The sequence below is a fragment of the Chlorocebus sabaeus genome, chromosome 5 (genome assembly GCF_047675955.1).
Source record: "Chlorocebus sabaeus isolate Y175 chromosome 5, mChlSab1.0.hap1, whole genome shotgun sequence".
Lineage (NCBI taxonomy): Eukaryota > Metazoa > Chordata > Mammalia > Primates > Cercopithecidae > Chlorocebus > Chlorocebus sabaeus.
The window spans coordinates 52,939,313-52,958,130 of NC_132908.1; the positions used below are offsets into that span (position 1 = coordinate 52,939,313).

The 18,818-nt window shown below is 41.7% G+C and overlaps 1 protein-coding gene and 1 long non-coding RNA gene across 2 annotated transcripts in view; both read right to left on the reverse strand.

Annotated features, from left to right (window-relative positions):
* Positions 1-18,818, reverse strand: part of LOC103233017 (carboxylesterase 5A) — a 126,233-nt gene that overhangs the window by 71,248 nt on the left and 36,167 nt on the right. The window lies entirely within an intron of this gene.
* The window catches only part of LOC119618259 (uncharacterized), a 36,027-nt gene continuing 18,148 nt past the window's right edge, over positions 940-18,818 (reverse strand). Inside the window, exons 2-3 of the long non-coding RNA XR_012093044.1 lie at positions 4,616-4,729; positions 940-3,814 (exon numbers count right to left, since the gene is read on the reverse strand). This is a non-coding gene — a long non-coding RNA (uncharacterized lncRNA). The remainder of the gene's footprint in view (positions 3,815-4,615; positions 4,730-18,818) is intronic.

Below are 18,818 nucleotides of genomic sequence, written 5' to 3' on the forward strand. Positions count from 1 at the left end.
CGTATTCTCGTGGGCCTGACTGTTGGCACGCAGGCATTAGACAGGGAAGCGGGATTGGGCCACCAGGGTCCTCAGATCCTCCATGAAGTCATCTCCTTGCTGTCGTCAGTGTCAGTTGCCTAGCAACTGCCTTTGGCAGATGGTGGCACTGAGTGCATGCCAGTCTCTCCCATGGCTAAAAATACATTCCGACGACAACAGGTCTATTTTAAAAGATACAATGCGCTCTCAACGTCTTTCCTTGTCTATGAGGAGCTGTGCTGTGCCGGGTCTCTCTGGGCTTCTGATTTTGTCTGCTAGGGTGGAAGGGAGCATTCGAGGAAAAAAACACACAAGGCCAGGCACCAAGGGGGTACTCAGAAAGTTGTCATGGAGGAGGAGGAGGAGGAGGAGGAATAGGAAAAGGAGGTAGAGGAGGAAGGGAAAGAGGAGAAGGAGAATGAGATGGAGGATGAAGACGGAGGAAGAGGAGAATGAGAAGGAGGAAGACAAGGAAGAGGAGGAAGAGAAGGAGCAGGGGAAAGGCGAGGAGGAGGGAGAATAAATAGTGACCTGGGAAGTAAATGGGTAGTGTTCAGCAGCAAATCCTCTACTTTGGCCATATTCTTTACCTACTGGAGGGTGAGATTAATGAAGAAAAAGCATAGACTCACAGAAGCCTAGAACTAGAAGACACACAATCCCATTTCACCGTTGAGAAAACAGAGGCCCTGAGAGGTGAAGAGAAAAAGGGCTCTTTGCCATCGTTCAGTGTGCAAGAACTGAGCCCCCAGGTGTAGGCACGAGGCCACAGACCTCCAACTCCTCTTGCATACCTACAGGCAGTTTTATCACCCAGCACCTTGTAAGTGCCCTGGGTTCACCTTGCCTGCTGCCTAGACAGAGCAGATTTATCAAGACAGGGGAATTGCAATGGAGAAAATAATTCATGCAGAGCTGGTTGTGCGGGAGACCGGAATTTTATTATTACTCAAATCAGTCTTCGCGAGCATTTGGGGATCAGAGTTTTTAAAGACAATTTGGCAAGTAGAAGCTTGGGAAGTGGGGAGTGCTGATTGGTCAGGCTGGAGAAGGAATCATAGGGGGTCGAAGTGAGGTTTTCTTGCTGTCTCTGTTCCTGGGTGCGATGGCAGAACTGACTGAGCCACATTACCGGTCTCGGTGGTGTCAGCTGATCCATGGAGTGCAGGGGCTGCAAAATCTCTCAAGCACTGATCTTAGGCTTCACAATAGTGACGTTATTCCCAGAAGAAATGTGGGGAAGTTCAGACTATTGGAGCCAGAGGCTGCATGACCCCTAAACTGTAATTTCTAATCAGTAGCTGATTTGTTAGTCCTGCAAAGGCAGACTGGTCCCCAGGCAAGAAGAGGGTCTTTTCAGGAAAGGGCTATTATCTATTTTGTTTCAAAGTCAAATCATGAACTGAATCCCTTCCCAAAGTTAGTTCAGCCTATGCCCAGCAATGAACAAGGACAGCTTAAAGGTTAGAAACGAGATGGAGTCAGTTAGATCTGATTTCTTTCACTGTTATAATTTCCTCAGTTATAATTTTGCAAAGGCCGTTTCAACCTCACCAACTCAGCTTTTCTGTTTAATCACTATCACTCTGCAGCCTTCCCTGGTTCAAAGAGAGTATCGAGTCCCTTCATGAATGCATTTAGTCATTCATTTATTTAACAAATATTTATTAAGCATCTACTGCCATATGGTGCCAGGCCTTGGAGATACAGCAGGAAACAAATCCACACAGTTCCCATGTCATGTTGCCTGCAGCTCACTAGGTGAGGCAGGCATTGAGCTGGCGAGCACAGGGTGCCCTGTGCTGCAGACATCAGAGTCAGATCCACATCTGGACCTACTTACTAGCTCTGCAGCCACAGACTTGTCATTTAAACAGGGCTGCAAGCTAAGATACAGGAGGTCCAGTTAAGTGTGAATTTCTAGTAAATGACAATATTTGAAAATATCAGTATGTCTCCAGTATTGTATTATCTAAAGTTCAACTTTTACGGGGCCTCCTATATTTTCATTTGCAAAATCTGGCAACCCTACCCTTAATATCACTTTTGTTCGGTTTCCTCAATTATAAAATGGGGGAAATAGTATCTACTTACAGATAATCTCTTTGGATTAAATGAAAATATGTACATATCTGTGACTGGCAGGTAAATGTCACTTTCTCCCCTCTTCAAGAAGGACTTAACCAGGGGGGTTGGCCTGGCAGATGATGTGTCTGACCCAGTGGTTCCAAAATCAGGATTTTGTGTTAGCCCAGCAGTTTCTCCAGGGTCTGGTAGTAGGTGGTGGGTGGGGGTAATTCTGCTGTTTCCTGAGGATAAGCCAGGGGATGAAGGAAATCTACAAGTGGACACCTGACTTACAAAGAAATCGGGAATCAACCAGTTATCTGGGAGCTTGTGTCTGGCTAGGGATGCTTGCTAAGGATATGCTAGGGTTCTATCTAAGACTTGCTGCATCAGAACGTCTAGGGAAGGACATGCCCTTTAAACAAAATCCCTGATAACTCTCTGCACTCTAAAGTTTGAGAATTGCTGGTCTGGGGAGCAGGGAGGAATTGCTGCCCCTGAAGAATCCTAAAGGGCTGCTTTAGAATGTGGGATCCTGGCCTGGATCCTGGAACAGAAAAAGGACACTAGTGGGAAACTGGGTGAAATCGGAAAAACATCAGCAGTTTCGTTAATGGTATTGTACCCTCGTTAATTTCTTAGTTTTGACCCCTGTGCCATGGTTACATAAGATGTTAACATTAGGGAAAACTCGGTGACGGGCATATGGGAACTCTCTGTGCTATTATCACTACTCTTGTGTAAATCTCAAATTAGTTCTAAATAAAAAAAGTTCTTTTTTTTTTTTTCTTTTTCTTTTAAGCTTCCTTTGGCTCAAAGCTTGCATTGGACCTTTCCCCAGTCCCATTGTGCATCAGAGGCCCAGTGTGTGTGTTGATATTACTCCAGGCTGGAATTAGTTAAGCAAGCGCAGGTAGCTGCGAGCCTCACCCACCCCCAAATACACACCAGGTACCGGGAGAGCATTTGCTTCTTCTCATTGCCATTCACACTGGGGCTTAAATGTCAACTCCAATGAATTACATTTTAATCTGTCTAAGTGATCACCCTGGCCAAGGCCTTAATTGGATGCCAGGCACACCCGCTGAAGGACATGCATAATTCATCAGCTGGGAGGCTGCAGAAGGGCTTTCATCCTGGGCCAGGGAAGGGGGAGGAAAAGGAGGGAAAGGGGAGAAAAGAGCAGTGGAGGGCGGTGGAGAGGGAGGAGGGAGAAAAGAAAGAGGAAGGGCAAAGGAGATAACTGGAAGGAGAAAGAAGAGATGTTTGGGGAGGAGAAAAGCTGGACATTAGTGGGAAACTTGGAAGGGAAGAGTTGGAGGAGAAATAGCAGGTGGAGGGGAGGGCAGGAAGAGACCTGGAATATCTGATCATTGTGCTAACAACAAGGTCTTTAAGCTCCGCTAGAAGCCATCTCCTCCAGGCAACCTTGGGCCCTCCTTCTCTCTCTCTCTTAATGCCAGGATGTACCTCTGTTTCACTTTGACTATTCACAAGTCCTATAATGTTTATGAAATCGTCTGTCCCTCTCCAGACCCTGGATTGTCTCTTCTTTGCATGATGTCTGACTTGATGATGGATCACCACTGCCTGGCAGAGTCCCCGTGCAGAGTGTTGAATGGCTGAAGGATGGATTTCTAATTCAGACAATACAAAGAAACTATCTTCACATCACTGTCCAATGGGTTCTTCTTGCCCACCACACAGGCAAAACCAGACAGTGGCACTGCAATAAAGAAACAGTTTAATAGACACAAGACCAGCCACACCATATGGCAGACAGCAGTATTACTCAAATCAATCTCAAAAAACTCGGAGGCTAGGGTTTTTCAAGGGTTGTTTGGCAAGCCAGGGATTCTACTTCTGGGTGGGGGCCACAGGACCAGTTGGGTAAGGGCAGGTCCAGGTAGAGCCACTGGTAGTCAGAAATGCAAAAACTTGAAAAGACGTCTCCAATGGCCAATCTTAGGATCTAAGACAGCGATGTTATCTGCAGAAGTAATTGGGAAAGCTGCATATCTTCTGACTTCTGGAATAATGACTGGCAATGGTTTATGTCTACAACTTAGCAGAATTCAGCCTCCTCACATCCTCTTAACCTGGTGACCTTTCATTAGCTTTACAAAGGTGGTTGAGTTTGGGGGAAGGCCTATTATCATTTATACTATAAATTAAATGTTTCCCAAAGTTAGCTTGGACTAAGCGCAGGAATGAGTGGACAGCCAGCCTGTCAGGCTAGAAGCAAGATGGAATCAGCCATGTCAGATTTATCTTATTATCACAATTTTGCAAAAGCAATTCCATTAACTAATTAACCCAGATAGGATTTAAATCACATGAGCCCCCTGGCTCTGCCATCAAACTTACTTCAGCTATGTCAATCAAGTTCCCTAATACCACCCTCTACTCAGCCCCAACTTCTGTTTTCTTTTCCTGCCTCCCATCACCAGAGACCAAGAACCACACAGGAAAGTAAACACAGCTTTAGTGGAATTGAAAGGGAAAGTCAATATTTATTTGAACATACCTCTTGCTGCCTAGTGAGGAACACAATCACCTCCCTGTTCCCTGCTTTCCCCAGTCCTCTTCAACCAGGCTTCTCTTCCACTCCAGCTGCTGGTCCAGGTTGCCAATCAACTCCCTGTGGTCAAAGTCAATGACCTCTTCTTAGAGGTATTCACCTTAACTGAACTCACAGCAGCATAGACTTCTCTCCTTGACACAATTTTCTCCTGACTCCTGACACCACACCCTTCTGCTCTTCCTCCTTCCACCTGGGCATCTTCATGCCCATTTGCTCTGCTAAATTTCCTTTGTTTGGCCAAACCTTGAAGGCTGGCAACCCCCAAGGCTCATTCCTCAGAGCTCTGCTCTCCTCTGATCACTTTTCTTACTTTAATCATCTTATCCAGTTCCACGGTTTTAAGTGCCATCAAATGCTAATGGTTCCTAAACACTTACTCCACCTTTGACTTCTCTCTTAAGCTCCAAGCATAAATATTCATTTGAATGTCTGTATTGATTACCTATTGCTGCATCACAAATTATTCCCCAAATTTAGTGGTTTAAAACAATAAGTACTTTTTTTTTTTTTTAATTTATTTATTATTATTAAACTTCAAGTTGTAGGGTACATGTGCACAACGTGCAGGTTTGCTACATATGTATACTTGTGCCATGTTGGTGTGCTGCACCCATCAACTCGTCATTTACATCAGGTATAACTCCCAATGCAATCCCTCCCCCCTCCCCCCTCCCCATGATAGGCCCCGGTGTGTGATGTTCCCCTTCCCGAGTCCAAGTGATCTCATTGTTCAGTTCCCACCTACGAGTGAGAACATGCGGTGTTTGGTTTTCTGTTCTTGTGATAGCTTGCTAAGAATGATGGTTTCCAGCTGCATCCATGTCCCTACAAAGGACACAAACTCATCCTTTTTTATGGCTGCATAGTATTCCATGGTGTATATGTGCCACATTTTCTTAATCCAATCTGTCACTGATGGACATTTGGGTTGATTCCAAGTCTTTGCTATTGTGAATAGTGCTGCAATAAACATACGTGTGCATGTGTCCTTATAGCAGCATAATTTATAATCCTTTGGGTATATACCCAGTAATGGGATGGCTGGGTCATATGGTACATCTAGTTCTAGATCCTTGAGGAATCGCCATACTGTTTTCCATAATGGTTGAACTAGTTTACAATCCCACCAACAGTGTAAAAGTGTTCCTATTTCTCCACATCCTCTCCAGCACCTGTTGTTTCCTGACTTTTGAATGATCGCCATTCTAACTGGTGTGAGATGGTATCTCATTGTGGTTTTGATTTGCATTTCTCTGATGGCCAGTGATGATGAGCATTTTTTCATGTGTCTGTTGGCTGTATGAATGTCTTCTTGTGAGAAATGTCTGTTCATATCCTTTGCCCACTTTTGGATGGGGTTGTTTGTTTTTTTCTTGTAAATTTGTTTGAGTTCTTTGTAGGTTCTGGATATTAGCCCTTTGTCAGATGAGTAGATTGCAAAAATTTTCTCCCATTCTGTAGGTTGCCTGCTCACTCTGATGGTAGTTTCTTTTGCTGTGCAGAAGCTCTTCAGTTTGATGAGATCCCATTTGTCAATTTTGGCTTTTGTTGCCGTTGCTTTTGGTGTTTTAGACATGAAGTCTTTGCCCATGCCTATGTCCTGAATGGTACTACCTAGGTTTTCCTCTAGGATTTTTATGGTATTAGGTCTAACATTTAAGTCTCTAATCCATCTTGAATTAATTTTCGTATAAGGAGTAAGGAAAGGATCCAGTTTCAGCTTTCTACTTATGGCTAGCCAGTTTTCCCAGCACCATTTATTAAATAGGGAATCCTTTCCCCATTTCTTGTTTCTCTCAGGTTTGTCAAAGATCAGATGGCTGTAGATGTGTGGTATTATTTCTGAGGACTCTGTTCTGTTCCATTGGTCTATATCTCTGTTTTGGTACCAGTACCATGCTGTTTTGGTTACTGTAGCCTTGTAGTATAGTTTGAAGTCAGGTAGCGTGATGCCTCCAGCTTTGTTCTTTTGACTTAGGATTGTCTTGGAGATGCGGGCTCTTTTTTGGTTCCATATGAACTTTAAAGCAGTTTTTTCCAATTCTGTGAAGAAGCTCATTGGTAGCTTGATGGGGATGGCATTGAATCTATAAATTACCTTGGGCAGTATGGCCATTTTCACGATATTGATTCTTCCTATCCATGAGCATGGTATGTTCTTCCATTTGTTTGTGTCCTCTTTGATTTCACTGAGCAGTGGTTTGTAGTTCTCCTTGAGGAGGTCCTTTACATCCCTTGTAAGTTGGATTCCTAGGTATTTTATTCTCTTTGAAGCAATTGTGAATGGAAGTTCATTCCTGATTTGGCTCTCTGTTTGACTGTCACTGGTGTATAAGAATGCTTGTGATTTTTGCACATTAATTTTGTATCCTGAGACTTTGCTGAAGTTGCTGATCAGCTTAAGGAGATTTTGGGCTGAGACAATGGGGTTTTCTAAATATACAATCATGTCGTCTGCAAACAGGGACAATTTGACTTCTTCTTTTCCTAACTGAATCCCCTTGATTTCTTTCTCTTGCCTGATTGCCCTAGCCAGAACTTCCAACACTATGTTGAATAGGAGTGGTGAGAGAGGGCATCCCTGTCTTGTGCCAGTTTTCAAAGGGAATTTTTCCAGTTTTTGCCCATTCAGTATGATATTGGCTGTGGGTTTGTCATAAATAGCTCTTATGATTTTGAGGTACGTTCCATCAATACCGAATTTATTGAGCGTTTTCAGCATGAAGGGCTGTTGAATTTTGTCAAAAGCCTTTTCTGCATCTATTGAGATAATGATGTGGTTCTTGTCTTTGGTTCTGTTTATATGCTGGATTATGTTTATTGACTTGCGAATGTTGAACCAGCCTTGCATCCCAGGGATGAAGCCCACTTGATCATGGTGGATAAGCTTTTTGATGTGCTGCTGAATCTGGTTTGCCAGTATTTTATTGAGGATTTTTGCATCGATGTTCATCAGGGATATTGGTCTAAAATTCTCTTTTTTTGTTGTGTCTCTGCCAGGCTTTGGTATCAGGATGATGTTGGCCTCATAAAATGAGTTAGGGAGGATTCCCTCTTTTTCTATTGATTGGAATAGTTTCAGAAGGAATGGTACCAGCTCCTCCTTGTACCTCTGGTAGAATTCAGCTGTGAATCCATCTGGTCCTGGACTTTTTTTGGTTGGTAGGCTATTAATTATTGCCTCAATTTCAGAGCCTACTATTGGTCTATTCAGGGATTCAACTTCTTCCTGGTTTAGTCTTGGAAGAGTGTAAGTGTCCAGGAAATTATCCATTTCTTCTAGATTTTCCAGTTTATTTGCGTAGAGGTGTTTATAGTATTCTCTGATGGTAGTTTGTATTTCTGTGGGGTCGGTGGTGATATCCCCTTTATCATTTTTAATTGCGTCGATTTGATTCTTCTCTCTTTTCTTCTTTATTAGTCTTGCTAGTGGTCTGTCAATTTTGTTGATCTTTTCAAAAAACCAACTCCTGGATTCATTGATTTTTTGGAGGGTTTTTTGTGTCTCTATCTCCTTCAGTTCTGCTCTGATCTTAGTTATTTCTTGCCTTCTGCTAGCTTTCGAATGTGTTTGCTCTTGCTTCTCTAGTTCTTTTAATTGCGATGTTAGAGTGTCAATTTTAGATCTTTCCTGCTTTCTCTTGTGGGCATTTAGTGCTATAAATTTCCCTCTACACACTGCTTTAAATGTGTCCCAGAGATTCTGGTATGTTGTATCTTTGTTCTCATTGGTTTCAAAGAACATCTTTATTTCTGCCTTCATTTCGTTATGTACCCAGTAGTCATTCAGGAGCAGGTTGTTCAGTTTCCATGTAGTTGAGCGGTTTTGATTGAGTTTCTTAGTCCTGAGTTCTAATTTGATTGCACTGTGGTCTGAGAGACAGTTTGTTATAATTTCTGTTCTTGTACATTTGCTGAGGAGTGCTTTACTTCCGATTACGTGGTCAATTTTGGAGTAAGTACGATGTGGTGCTGAGAAGAATGTATATTCTGTTGATTTGGGGTGGAGAGTTCTATAGATGTCTATTAGGTCTGCTTGCTGCAGAGATGAGTTCAATTCCTGGATATCCTTGTTAACTTTCTGTCTCGTTGATCTGTCTAATGTTGACAGTGGAGTGTTGAAGTCTCCCATTATTATTGTATGGGAGTCTAAGTCTCTTTGTAAGTCTCTAAGGACTTGCTTTATGAATCTGGGTGCTCCTGTATTGGGTGCATATATATTTAGGATAGTTAGCTCTTCCTGTTGAATTGATCCCTTTACCATTATGTAATGGCCTTCTTTGTCTCTTTTGATCTTTGATGGTTTAAAGTCTGTTTTATCAGAGACTAGTATTGCAACCCCCGCTTTTTTGTGTTCTCCATTTGCTTGGTAAATCTTCCTCCATCCCTTTATTTTGAGCCTATGTATGTCTCTGCGTGTGAGATGGGTCTCCTGAATACAGCAGACTGATGGGTCTTGACTCTTTATCCAGTTTGCCAGTCTGTGTCTTTTAATTGGAGCATTTAGTCCATTTACATTTAAGGTTAAGATTGTTATGTGTGAACTTGATCCTGCCATTATGATATTAACTGGTTATTTTGCTCGTTAGTTGATGCAGTTTCTTCCTAGCCTTGATGGTCTTTACATTTTGGCATGTTTTTGCAATGGCTGGTACCGGTTGTTCCTTTCCATGTTTAGTGCTTCCTTCAGGGTCTCTTGTAAGGCAGGCCTAGTGGTGACAAAATCTCTAAGCATTTGCTTATCTGTAAAGGATTTTATTTCTCCTTCACTTATGAAACTTAGTTTGGCTGGATATGAAATTCTGGGTTTAAAATTCTTTTCTTTAAGAATGTTGAATATTGGCCCCCACTCTCTTCTGGCTTGAAGAGTTTCTGCCGAGAGATCTGCTGTTAGTCTGATGGGCTTCCCTTTGTGGGTAACCCGACCTTTCTCTCTGGCTGCCCTTAAGATTTTTTCCTTCATTTCAACTTTGGTGAATCTGGCAATTATGTGTCTTGGAGTTGCTCTTCTCGAGGAGTATCTTTGTGGCGTTCTCTGTATTTCCTGGATTTGAATGTTGGCCTGCCCTACTAGGTTGGGGAAGTTCTCCTGGATGATATCCTGAAGAGTGTTTTCCAACTTGGTTCCATTTTCCCTGTCACTTTCAGGCACCCCAATCAGACGTAGATTTGGTCTTTTTACATAATCCCATACTTCTTGCAGGCTTTGTTCATTTTTTTTTCTTCTTTTTTCTTTTGGTTTCTCTTCTCGCTTCATTTCATTCATTTGATCCTCCATCGCTGACATTCTTTCCTCCAGTTGATCGAGACGGTTACTGAAGCTTGTGCATTTGTCACGTATTTCTCGTGCCATGGTTTTCGTCTCTTTCATTTCGTTTGTGAGCTTCTCTGCATTAATTACTCTAGCCATCAATTCTTCCACTTTTTTTTCAAGATTTTTAGTTTCTTTGCGCTGGGTACGTAATTCCTCCTTTAGCTCTGAGAAATTTGATGGACTGAAGCCTTCTTCTCTCATCTCGTCGAAGTCATTCTCCGTCCAGCTTTGATCCGTTGCTGGCGATGAGCTGCGCTCCTTTGCCGGGGGAGATGTGCTCTTATTTTTTGAATTTCCAGCTTTTCTGCCCTGCTTTTTCCCCATCTTTGTGGTTTTATCTGCCTCTGGTCTTTGATGATGGTGATGTACTGATGGGGTTTTGGTGTAGGTGTCCTTCCTGTTTGATAGCTTTCCTTCTAACAGTCAGGATCCTCAGCTGTAGGTTGTAGCTGTAGGAGATTGCTTGAGGTCCACTCCAGACCCTGTTTGCCTGGGTATCAGCAGCAGAGGCTCAGTTGAAAATGCAGAAATCGCCGGTCTTCTGTGTCGCTCGCGCTGGGAGTTGGAGACTGGAGCTGTTCCTATTCGGCCATCTTGCTCCGCCCCCAACAATAAGTACTTTTTATGTCACATTTTCTGTAAGTGAAAAATCAAGTGCCACTTACCTGGGTTCTTCTAACTGCAGTTCTGTCATAAGATTATGGTCAAGCTGTTGGCTGGAGCTGCAGTCTCATTTGAAGGTGTAACCAAGGGAAACTTTGCTTCCAAACTCACCCATGTGGTTGTTGGCAGAGTTCTGTTCCTGGTAGGTCATTGGACCAAGGGTCTCAGTTCCTCACTGGCCATTGGCCAAATGCCTTCTACAGTTCCTTGCCATGTGGGCATCTCAGGCAGCTAACAGAGGGGCAACTGGCTTGCCTCAGGGCAAGGGAATGAGAGAACAAGAAAGAGTACCCAAAACAGAAGCCATGGTTGTAAGCTAATCTTAGGTTCCATCACCTTTCCTAAATTCTGCTTGCTAGAAGTGAGTCATTAAATCCAGCCCACACTCAAGGATAGCGAATTACAGAGGGCATGAACAGCAGGACACAGGGGTCGCCAAGGCCATCATAACATACATATGAAATGAAGTATGTCCATAACAGAATTGATTTTCCCCATCCCAAACTTCTCCCTCAAGTTCTTCCTATCTTAAGAAATAATGTAGCAGCATTGTCATAATTGTGCTGTCAACTGGATAAGATGAAACTGTAGCTCTCGGAATCCCCCTATTGCATGGTTCTGGGAGAGAGTTGGCCAAAATAGGAACTTGCACAAGATTTAGAAAGTAGGAAATGAAGCAGCAGTCAGCATTCTTGAAAGATCATCATAGTCAGATATGCTGATGGGTAGGCACAGAGGTACCTGGAGCATCTCTGCTTGACCCCATGCTTTTCTGTTTTGTGTCCAGCTTGTCTTTCTAATGGTAGATCTTGCTGACCAACATCTACCCAAGGCCCACCTCCACAGGCATGGCTGCAGGCCCAGAGAGGTACAAACAGCACAGAGGCAGCAGTATCCCATCACCCTCTACACGAGCTTTTTTCACGGCCTCCCCTTGGTGGCTGGATGTACTGGGTTTCTTGAATGTGTCCAACTACTGTTCCAACTATAATAAATCCCTCATTCCATAATAATCATAATGCTGGCTCTCTCTTATCTCAATTGAAGTATCTCTTCCCTAGAGAGGCCTTTCCTGGATTTACTTCCCTGTCTATGTTCCATTCCTCCCATACCATTAGATTCTGAAAGAAGTAATCATCAGTAACGCTTACCAACTTCTTACCATTTCCCACATATGGCACTATATATTTTATGCCACCACAGATCATTGTAACATCATTTTCGTAATAAAGGGTGTGTCTAATCCTATTTTCAATGGTGAAATGAAGGCACAAAGAAGTGAAGTATTTGCCCAGGAGCTTACAAATAAGCAAGCAAATCGATAGTAAGAAGAGGATCTGAAACCACTTCTGCCTGACTTCTAACACATTCTCTCCATCACACTATAATGCTTCCCCATGTCTGAAGCTGTAGTTGGGAGTTTCTTAGCCTCTCAATCTCAAGGTCTTCATTTGTAAACCACAGGCACCTCAGAGAACGATCATGAGCATTCATGGTTCTTAGCAAATTTTTATCCCTTCACTCTTCCCCACCCCTACAAATCTCAAAATCCAGGGTGAGTATCTCTACCAAGGTGGGTCTTCAGATGTAATCAAGGTCTGAGCAGAGGATCCATGGGCCTATCCCATTTTATGGGGGCAGATTTCATCCTGGGACCTTGGAAGCACCTTGCAGGACCCCCTATCTACCCCACTCCACCTCTCTAATGGACTGAGACCCAACTCTCAGCCACATAGAGTCAATCACAGAAGGCTCAGGGCTGGGCACCAAGCCTTCTGCTGGGCAATGATCCCCTGCACAGACTGAGTCACCCCAGGGCACAGGTTTCCCTTCCTTCATAGTCTTCACCAGCTTTTTGTGTCAGGCCCTTAAGACCTACCTGAAACTCTTCTGAGGTTTGTGCAACATATGAAGACATATAGTCAGAGAAACAGACTCATAATTTGTCAGGTCAAAGGGCTATGGACAAGCTAGAGTCAAGTGAGTGTCACTGTGATTAGTTTCATATCCATTGCCTCCTAGTTAAAGCCCAAGGTCTTCACCTACCACCCAGGGCTCTCTGGAATCTGTCTTTAGCCAGGATTCCTTACCCAAATGATTTTATCTGCTCTTTCCTGAGAAAGTATGGACTCTTTTGCTCCCACAACTCTCAACTCAGAACGCTGCACCCTCCTGGTGACCTCTCTTTGTCTCTTTACCTGCTTTCTACCCTTGTTCAAAGGTACATGTCAAAGCCACTAGCCATATACAGATGAAACAACCTTTGTGAGTGATTTTCTTTTAAGAATTAGAAAAATTGCTACTTTTAAAAAATAAATTTATACATTCCAAAAATGTTTTCCCATCTGTTATCTCATTTTATCTACCAAAAATTATTAGGTGAGTTGGACATAAACCAACCCAACTGTAGAATTGTGGAAATAATCGTAGCAGGCACATATGAGGTCCTTCTCTTTGCCCGGTCGTGTGCCAAGCACTTTCTGTGAGTTAAATACAGTGTGTCCTTCCAAAAGTCCTGAAAGGCAGCTATAGTTATTACCGCCATTCTCCAAAAGAGGAAACTGAGGTTCAGAAATATTTAAGAATGCCTGAGACTTCCAGTTCCCAAATGGTAGCATAGAAGTAAGCTAGCTTCACATACGTCCATCACCCTACCTGACCAACAGGATACCGAAAACAAATATACAGTGCCAAGATTATCATCAGAAATAACCCAGCACTCAAAGATGAGGATGAGACAGTTTTGGGAGCTGCAGAGATGTGAAAAAGCTCCAAGAAGGCAGTAAAAGAATTGGACTCTCACATCCATGATGCCCCTCCCCTCATTCTGCCCAGCAACAAGTATGCAGAAAATTGTTCTCCAACTTACTGTTTCTACACTGCAAAAGGTGAGATTGAGAAGAGCAACCAACTTCTCCACCATCTTGGTTTCTCTGACAGGAGACCTCTCTCTGCCTTAACTCACAGAAAGCATCACAAGTGCCTGAAAGGAGAACCATCCCTGATAAAAGGCAGACAAAAAGGGGAGGCAGGACTTACAGCAGAATCACACTGCAGGAGGTTTGTCCCACAGGTCTTCTGTGACTGAATCCCTAGTCAGCCTTCCTGCACTGCTGAGGTATCCCCTTTGAGACTACCCCATTCAGAAAGGGCAGTGCTTAGATCATTTATTAGAATGAAGGTGAACCTGGCTTAAGACACTACCTAGAATTGAAAATTAGTTAATGACTTAGTGGTGAAGAACCTCTAAACAAATATATCCAATAAAAAACAAAACAAGCCAGCCAGGAAAGATGGAAGCAAATAATCCTTCAATGAAAAGACATAAACATACATCCATAAGAAGCAACTGCAGACAGGGAACCATGATCTCCTCAGATGGACAAAGCAAGGACTGACCCTAACGAGATGGTGGTGTGTTATTTCTTTCACCAAGAATTCAAAATAGTAGTTTTAAGGAAACTCAATGATCTTCAAGATAACACAGAAAAGCAATTCAGAAATTTATCAGAGAAACTTAACAAAGAGACTGAAATAATTTTAAAAAGCAAACCAAAATCTTGGAACTGAAAAATATGTTTATTGAACTGAAAAATTCATTAGAAGTTCTTCTCAACAACAGAATGGATCAATCAAAGGAAAGATTAGTGAGCTTGAAGATAGGCTTTTGAAAATACACACTCAGAGGAGAAGAAAGGAATGAAGAGCAATGAAGATTATCTACAAGATGTAAAAAGTTATCTCAAAAGGCCAAATCTGAGAATGATTAGTGTTCAAAGAGAGTTCAACAAGAATGAGAGATAAAAAGTTTTACTCAAAGAGAAAAGACTTCCCCAAATTTGAGAAAGAGATAAATATCTAGGTATAGGAAGGTCAGAGAATACCAAAAAGATCTGACCCAAGTAAGACTAGTCCAAGGTATATAATGTTTATTATAATTAAACTCTCAAAGGTCAAGGACAAAGAGAAGATCCTAAAAGCAACAAGAGAAAAGAAGCAAATATTATACAAAGAAGCCTCAATTTGTCTAGCAACAGACTTCTTAATGGAAATCATACAGGCCACGAGGAAATGGTATTATATTTTCAAAGTGCTGAAAGAAAAAACTGTCACTCAAAATTACTGCATTCAGCAAAGCTGTTCTTCAAATATGAAGGAAAGATAAAGTCTTTCCCAGACAACCAAAAGCTGAGAGAATTCACTACCACCAGACCCATCAGACAAAAAGTGCTAAGAGAAGTTCTTCAATCTGAAAGGAAAAAAAATATTAAAGTGCAAAGAAAAAAAAAATTGAAGGCATAAAACTTACTGGTAAAAGTAAGTAAACAGACAAACCCAGGATACACTAATACTGTAATTATGGTGTGCAATCCACTCAAAACTCTAGTATGGAGGCCAAAAGACAAATATATCAAAACAATAATAGCTACAGCAAACTGTTAAGAAATGGGTAATATAAAAATATGTAAGTTGAGACAAATGGAAGTCAAAATGGGAGAGGGAGTGGAGTTAAAGTGTAGGTTTTTAAAATTATTTTTCTTTCTATTCTTTTCTTTGTGATCTAAGATAAGTTGTCAAGTCCTTATAATAACTTGTTATTTCTATAAGATATTTTTTGTAAGCCTCATGGTAACCACAATGTAGAAACTTATAATAGATTCACTAAAAATAAAAAGCAATGAATTAAAACATACTACCAGAGAAAATCAACCACAAAGAAAGACAGGAAGAAAGGAAGAGAAGAGTTACAAAGCAACCAGAAAACAAACAACAAAATGTCAATAGTAAACTCTTACTTAATAATAACACTGAATGTTATCACTGAATGCAAGGGAACTCAATTCCCCAATTAAAAGACATGTGGCTGAATGAATAAAGAAACAAGACCCAACTATTTGCTGCCTTGAAGAAACCCACCTCACCTAAAAAGACACAGAGACTGAAAACGAAAGGGTGGAAAATGATATTCCAAGCAACCAGAAACCAAATAGGAGCAGAAGTAGCTATACTTGTATCAGAAAAAATAGACTACAAATCAAAGGCTGTGAAAAGAGACACAAAAGGCCACTATATAATGATATAAAGGAGTCAATTCAGCAAAAGGATATAACAATTATAAATATTTATGCACGCAACACCAGAGCTCCCAAAGTATACAAAGCAAACATTAATAGATCTAAAGGAAGAAGATTGCAATACAGTAATAGTAGGAGATTTTAACACCCTGTTCTCAGTAATGAGACAGATCATGCAGACAGAAAATCAACAAAGAAACACTGGAGTTAAACTGCAGTCTACATAATAAGCCTAACTGAAATTTATAAAACATTTCACTCAACTGCTGCAGAATACACATTCTTTTCATCAGCATATAGAATATTCTTCAGAATAGATCATATATCAGGTGATAAAACAAGCCTCAATACATTCAAAAAAGTAGAAATGATATCAAGTATCTTTTTCCATAACATGGAGTAAAATTAGAAATGAATAACAAGAAGAACGTTGGAAACTTTACAAACACGTGGAAGTCAAACAACATGCTCCTAATGACCAATAGGTCAATGAAGAAGTTAAGAAGGAATTTAAAAAATTATTGAAGAAAATGAAAATGGAAATACAACATACCTATATATGGGATACAGCAAAAGCAGTAATAAGAGAGGAGTTTATAGCAGTAAACAGTTATATTTAAAAACTAGAAAGACTTTAAAGAAACAATCTAATGCACTTCAAGGAATTAGAAAAGCAAGAAAAAAAGCAAAATTAATAGAAGAAAGAAATAATAAAGATCAGAGCAGAAATAAATGAAATTCAGACCAAAAAAATACAGAATATTAACAAAATGAAAAGTTGCTTTTTTGAGAATATAAGATAACAGATCTTTAGCTAGACTAAGAAAAAAAAGAGAGACAACCCACATAAATAAAATCAGAAATGAAAAAGGAGACATAATAACTGAGACTAAGAAATACAAAAAGATTATAAGAGACTAGTATGAACAACTATACTCCAACAAATTGGAAAACCTAGAAGAAATAGATAAATGTCTGGACACATACAATCTATCAAGATTGAACTATGAAGAAATATAGAACCTCAATAGACCAATAATAAATAATGAGATCAAAGCCATAATAAAATGTCTCCCAACAAAGTAAAGCCCAGGACCTGATAGCTTCACTGATGAATTCTATCAAGCATTTAAAGAAGTAATAACAATTTTTTGAGGTTGGGCACCAAGATGGCCAAATAGGAACAGCTCCAGCCTACAGCTACCAGGGTGACAGACACAGAAGACAGGTGATTTCTGCATTTCCAACTGAGGTACAGGGTTCATCTCACTGGGGCATGTCGGACAGTCAGTGCAGGACAGTGGATGCAGCCCAATGAGTGAGAGCCGAAGCAGAGCGAGGCATCGTCTCACCCGGGAAGCAAAACGGGGAAGGGAATTCCTTTTCCTAGCCAAGGGAAACTGTGACACACAACACCTGGAAAATCGGGTAACTCCCACCCTAAAACTGCACTTTACCAAGGGTCTTAGCAAACGGCATACCAGGAGATTGTATCCCATGCTTGGCCCGGAGGGTCCCATGGAGCCTCCCTCATTGCTAGCACAGCAGTCTGAGATCTAACTGCAAGGTGGCAGTGAGGCTGGGGGAGGGATGTCCACCATTGCTGAGGCTTAAGTAGGTAGACAAAGCAGCTGGGAAGCTCGAACTAGGTGGAGCCCACCACAGCTCAGGGAGGCCTGCCTGCCTCTGTAGACTCCACCTCTGGGGACAGGGCATAGCTAAACAAAAAGCAGCAGAAACCTCTGCAGATGTAAATGTCCCTGTCTGACAGATTTGAAGAGAGTAGTGATTCTGCCAGCACAGAGTTTGAGATCTGAGAACGGACAGACTGCCTGCTTAAGTGGGTCCCTGACCCTCAAGAAGCCTAACTGGGAGACATACCCCGCTAGGGGCAGACTGACACCTCACACCTCACATGGCAAGGTACACCTCTGAGACAAAGCTTCCAGAGGAAAAATCAGACTGCAACACTTGCTGTTCAGCAATATTCTCTCTTCCGCAACCTCCGCTGCTGATACCCAGGCAAACAGGGTCTGGAGTGGACCTCAAGCAAGCTCCAATAGACCTGCAGCTGAGAGTCCTGACTGTTAGAAGGAAAACTAACAAACAGAAAGGACATCCACACCAAAACCCCATCTATACGTCACCATCATCAAAGATCAAAGGTAGATAAAACCACAAAGAGGGGGAAAAGGAGTTCAAAACTCAGGAAACCAGAGTGTCTCTCCCACTCCAAAAGAATGCAGCTCCTCACCAGCAATGGAACAAAGTTGGATGGAGAATGACTTTGATGAGTTGAGAGATGAAGGCTTCAGTTGATGAAACTTCTCAGAGCTAAAGGAGGAACTACGAACCCAGCACAAAGAAACTAAAAACCTTGAAAAAAGATTTGACTAATGGATAAGTAGAATAACCAATGCAGAGAAGTCCATAAATGACCAGAGAGAGATGAAAACCATGACACAAGAACTATGTGACAAATGCACAAGCTTCAGTAACCAACTCAATCAACTGGAAGAAAGTATCAGCGATTGAAGATCAAATGAATGAAATGCATCAAGAAGAGAAGTTTAGAGAAAAAAGAGTAAAAAGAAATGAACAAAACCTCCAAGAAATATGGGATTATGTGAAAAGACCAAATCTACGTCTGATTGGTGTACCTGAAAGTGACAGGGAGAATAGAACCAAGTTGGAAAACACTCTGCAGGATATAATCCAGGAGAACTTCCCCAACCCAGCAAGGCAGGCCAACATTCAAATTCAGGAACCACAGAGAACGCAACAAAGATACTCCTCGAGAAGAGCAACTCCAAGACATATAATTGTCAGATTCACCAAAGTTGAAATGAAGGAAAAAATGTTAAGGGTAGCCAGAGAGAAAGGTCGGGTTTCCCACAAAGGGAAGCCCATCAGACTAACAGCAGATCTTTTGGCAGAAACTCTACAAACCAGAAGAAAGTGGGGGCCAATATTCAACATTCTTAAAGAAAAGAATTTCAACCTAGAATTTCATATCCAGCCAAACTAAGTTTCATGAGTGAAGGAGAAATAAAATCCTTTACAGACAAGCAAATGTTGAGAGATTTTGTCACCA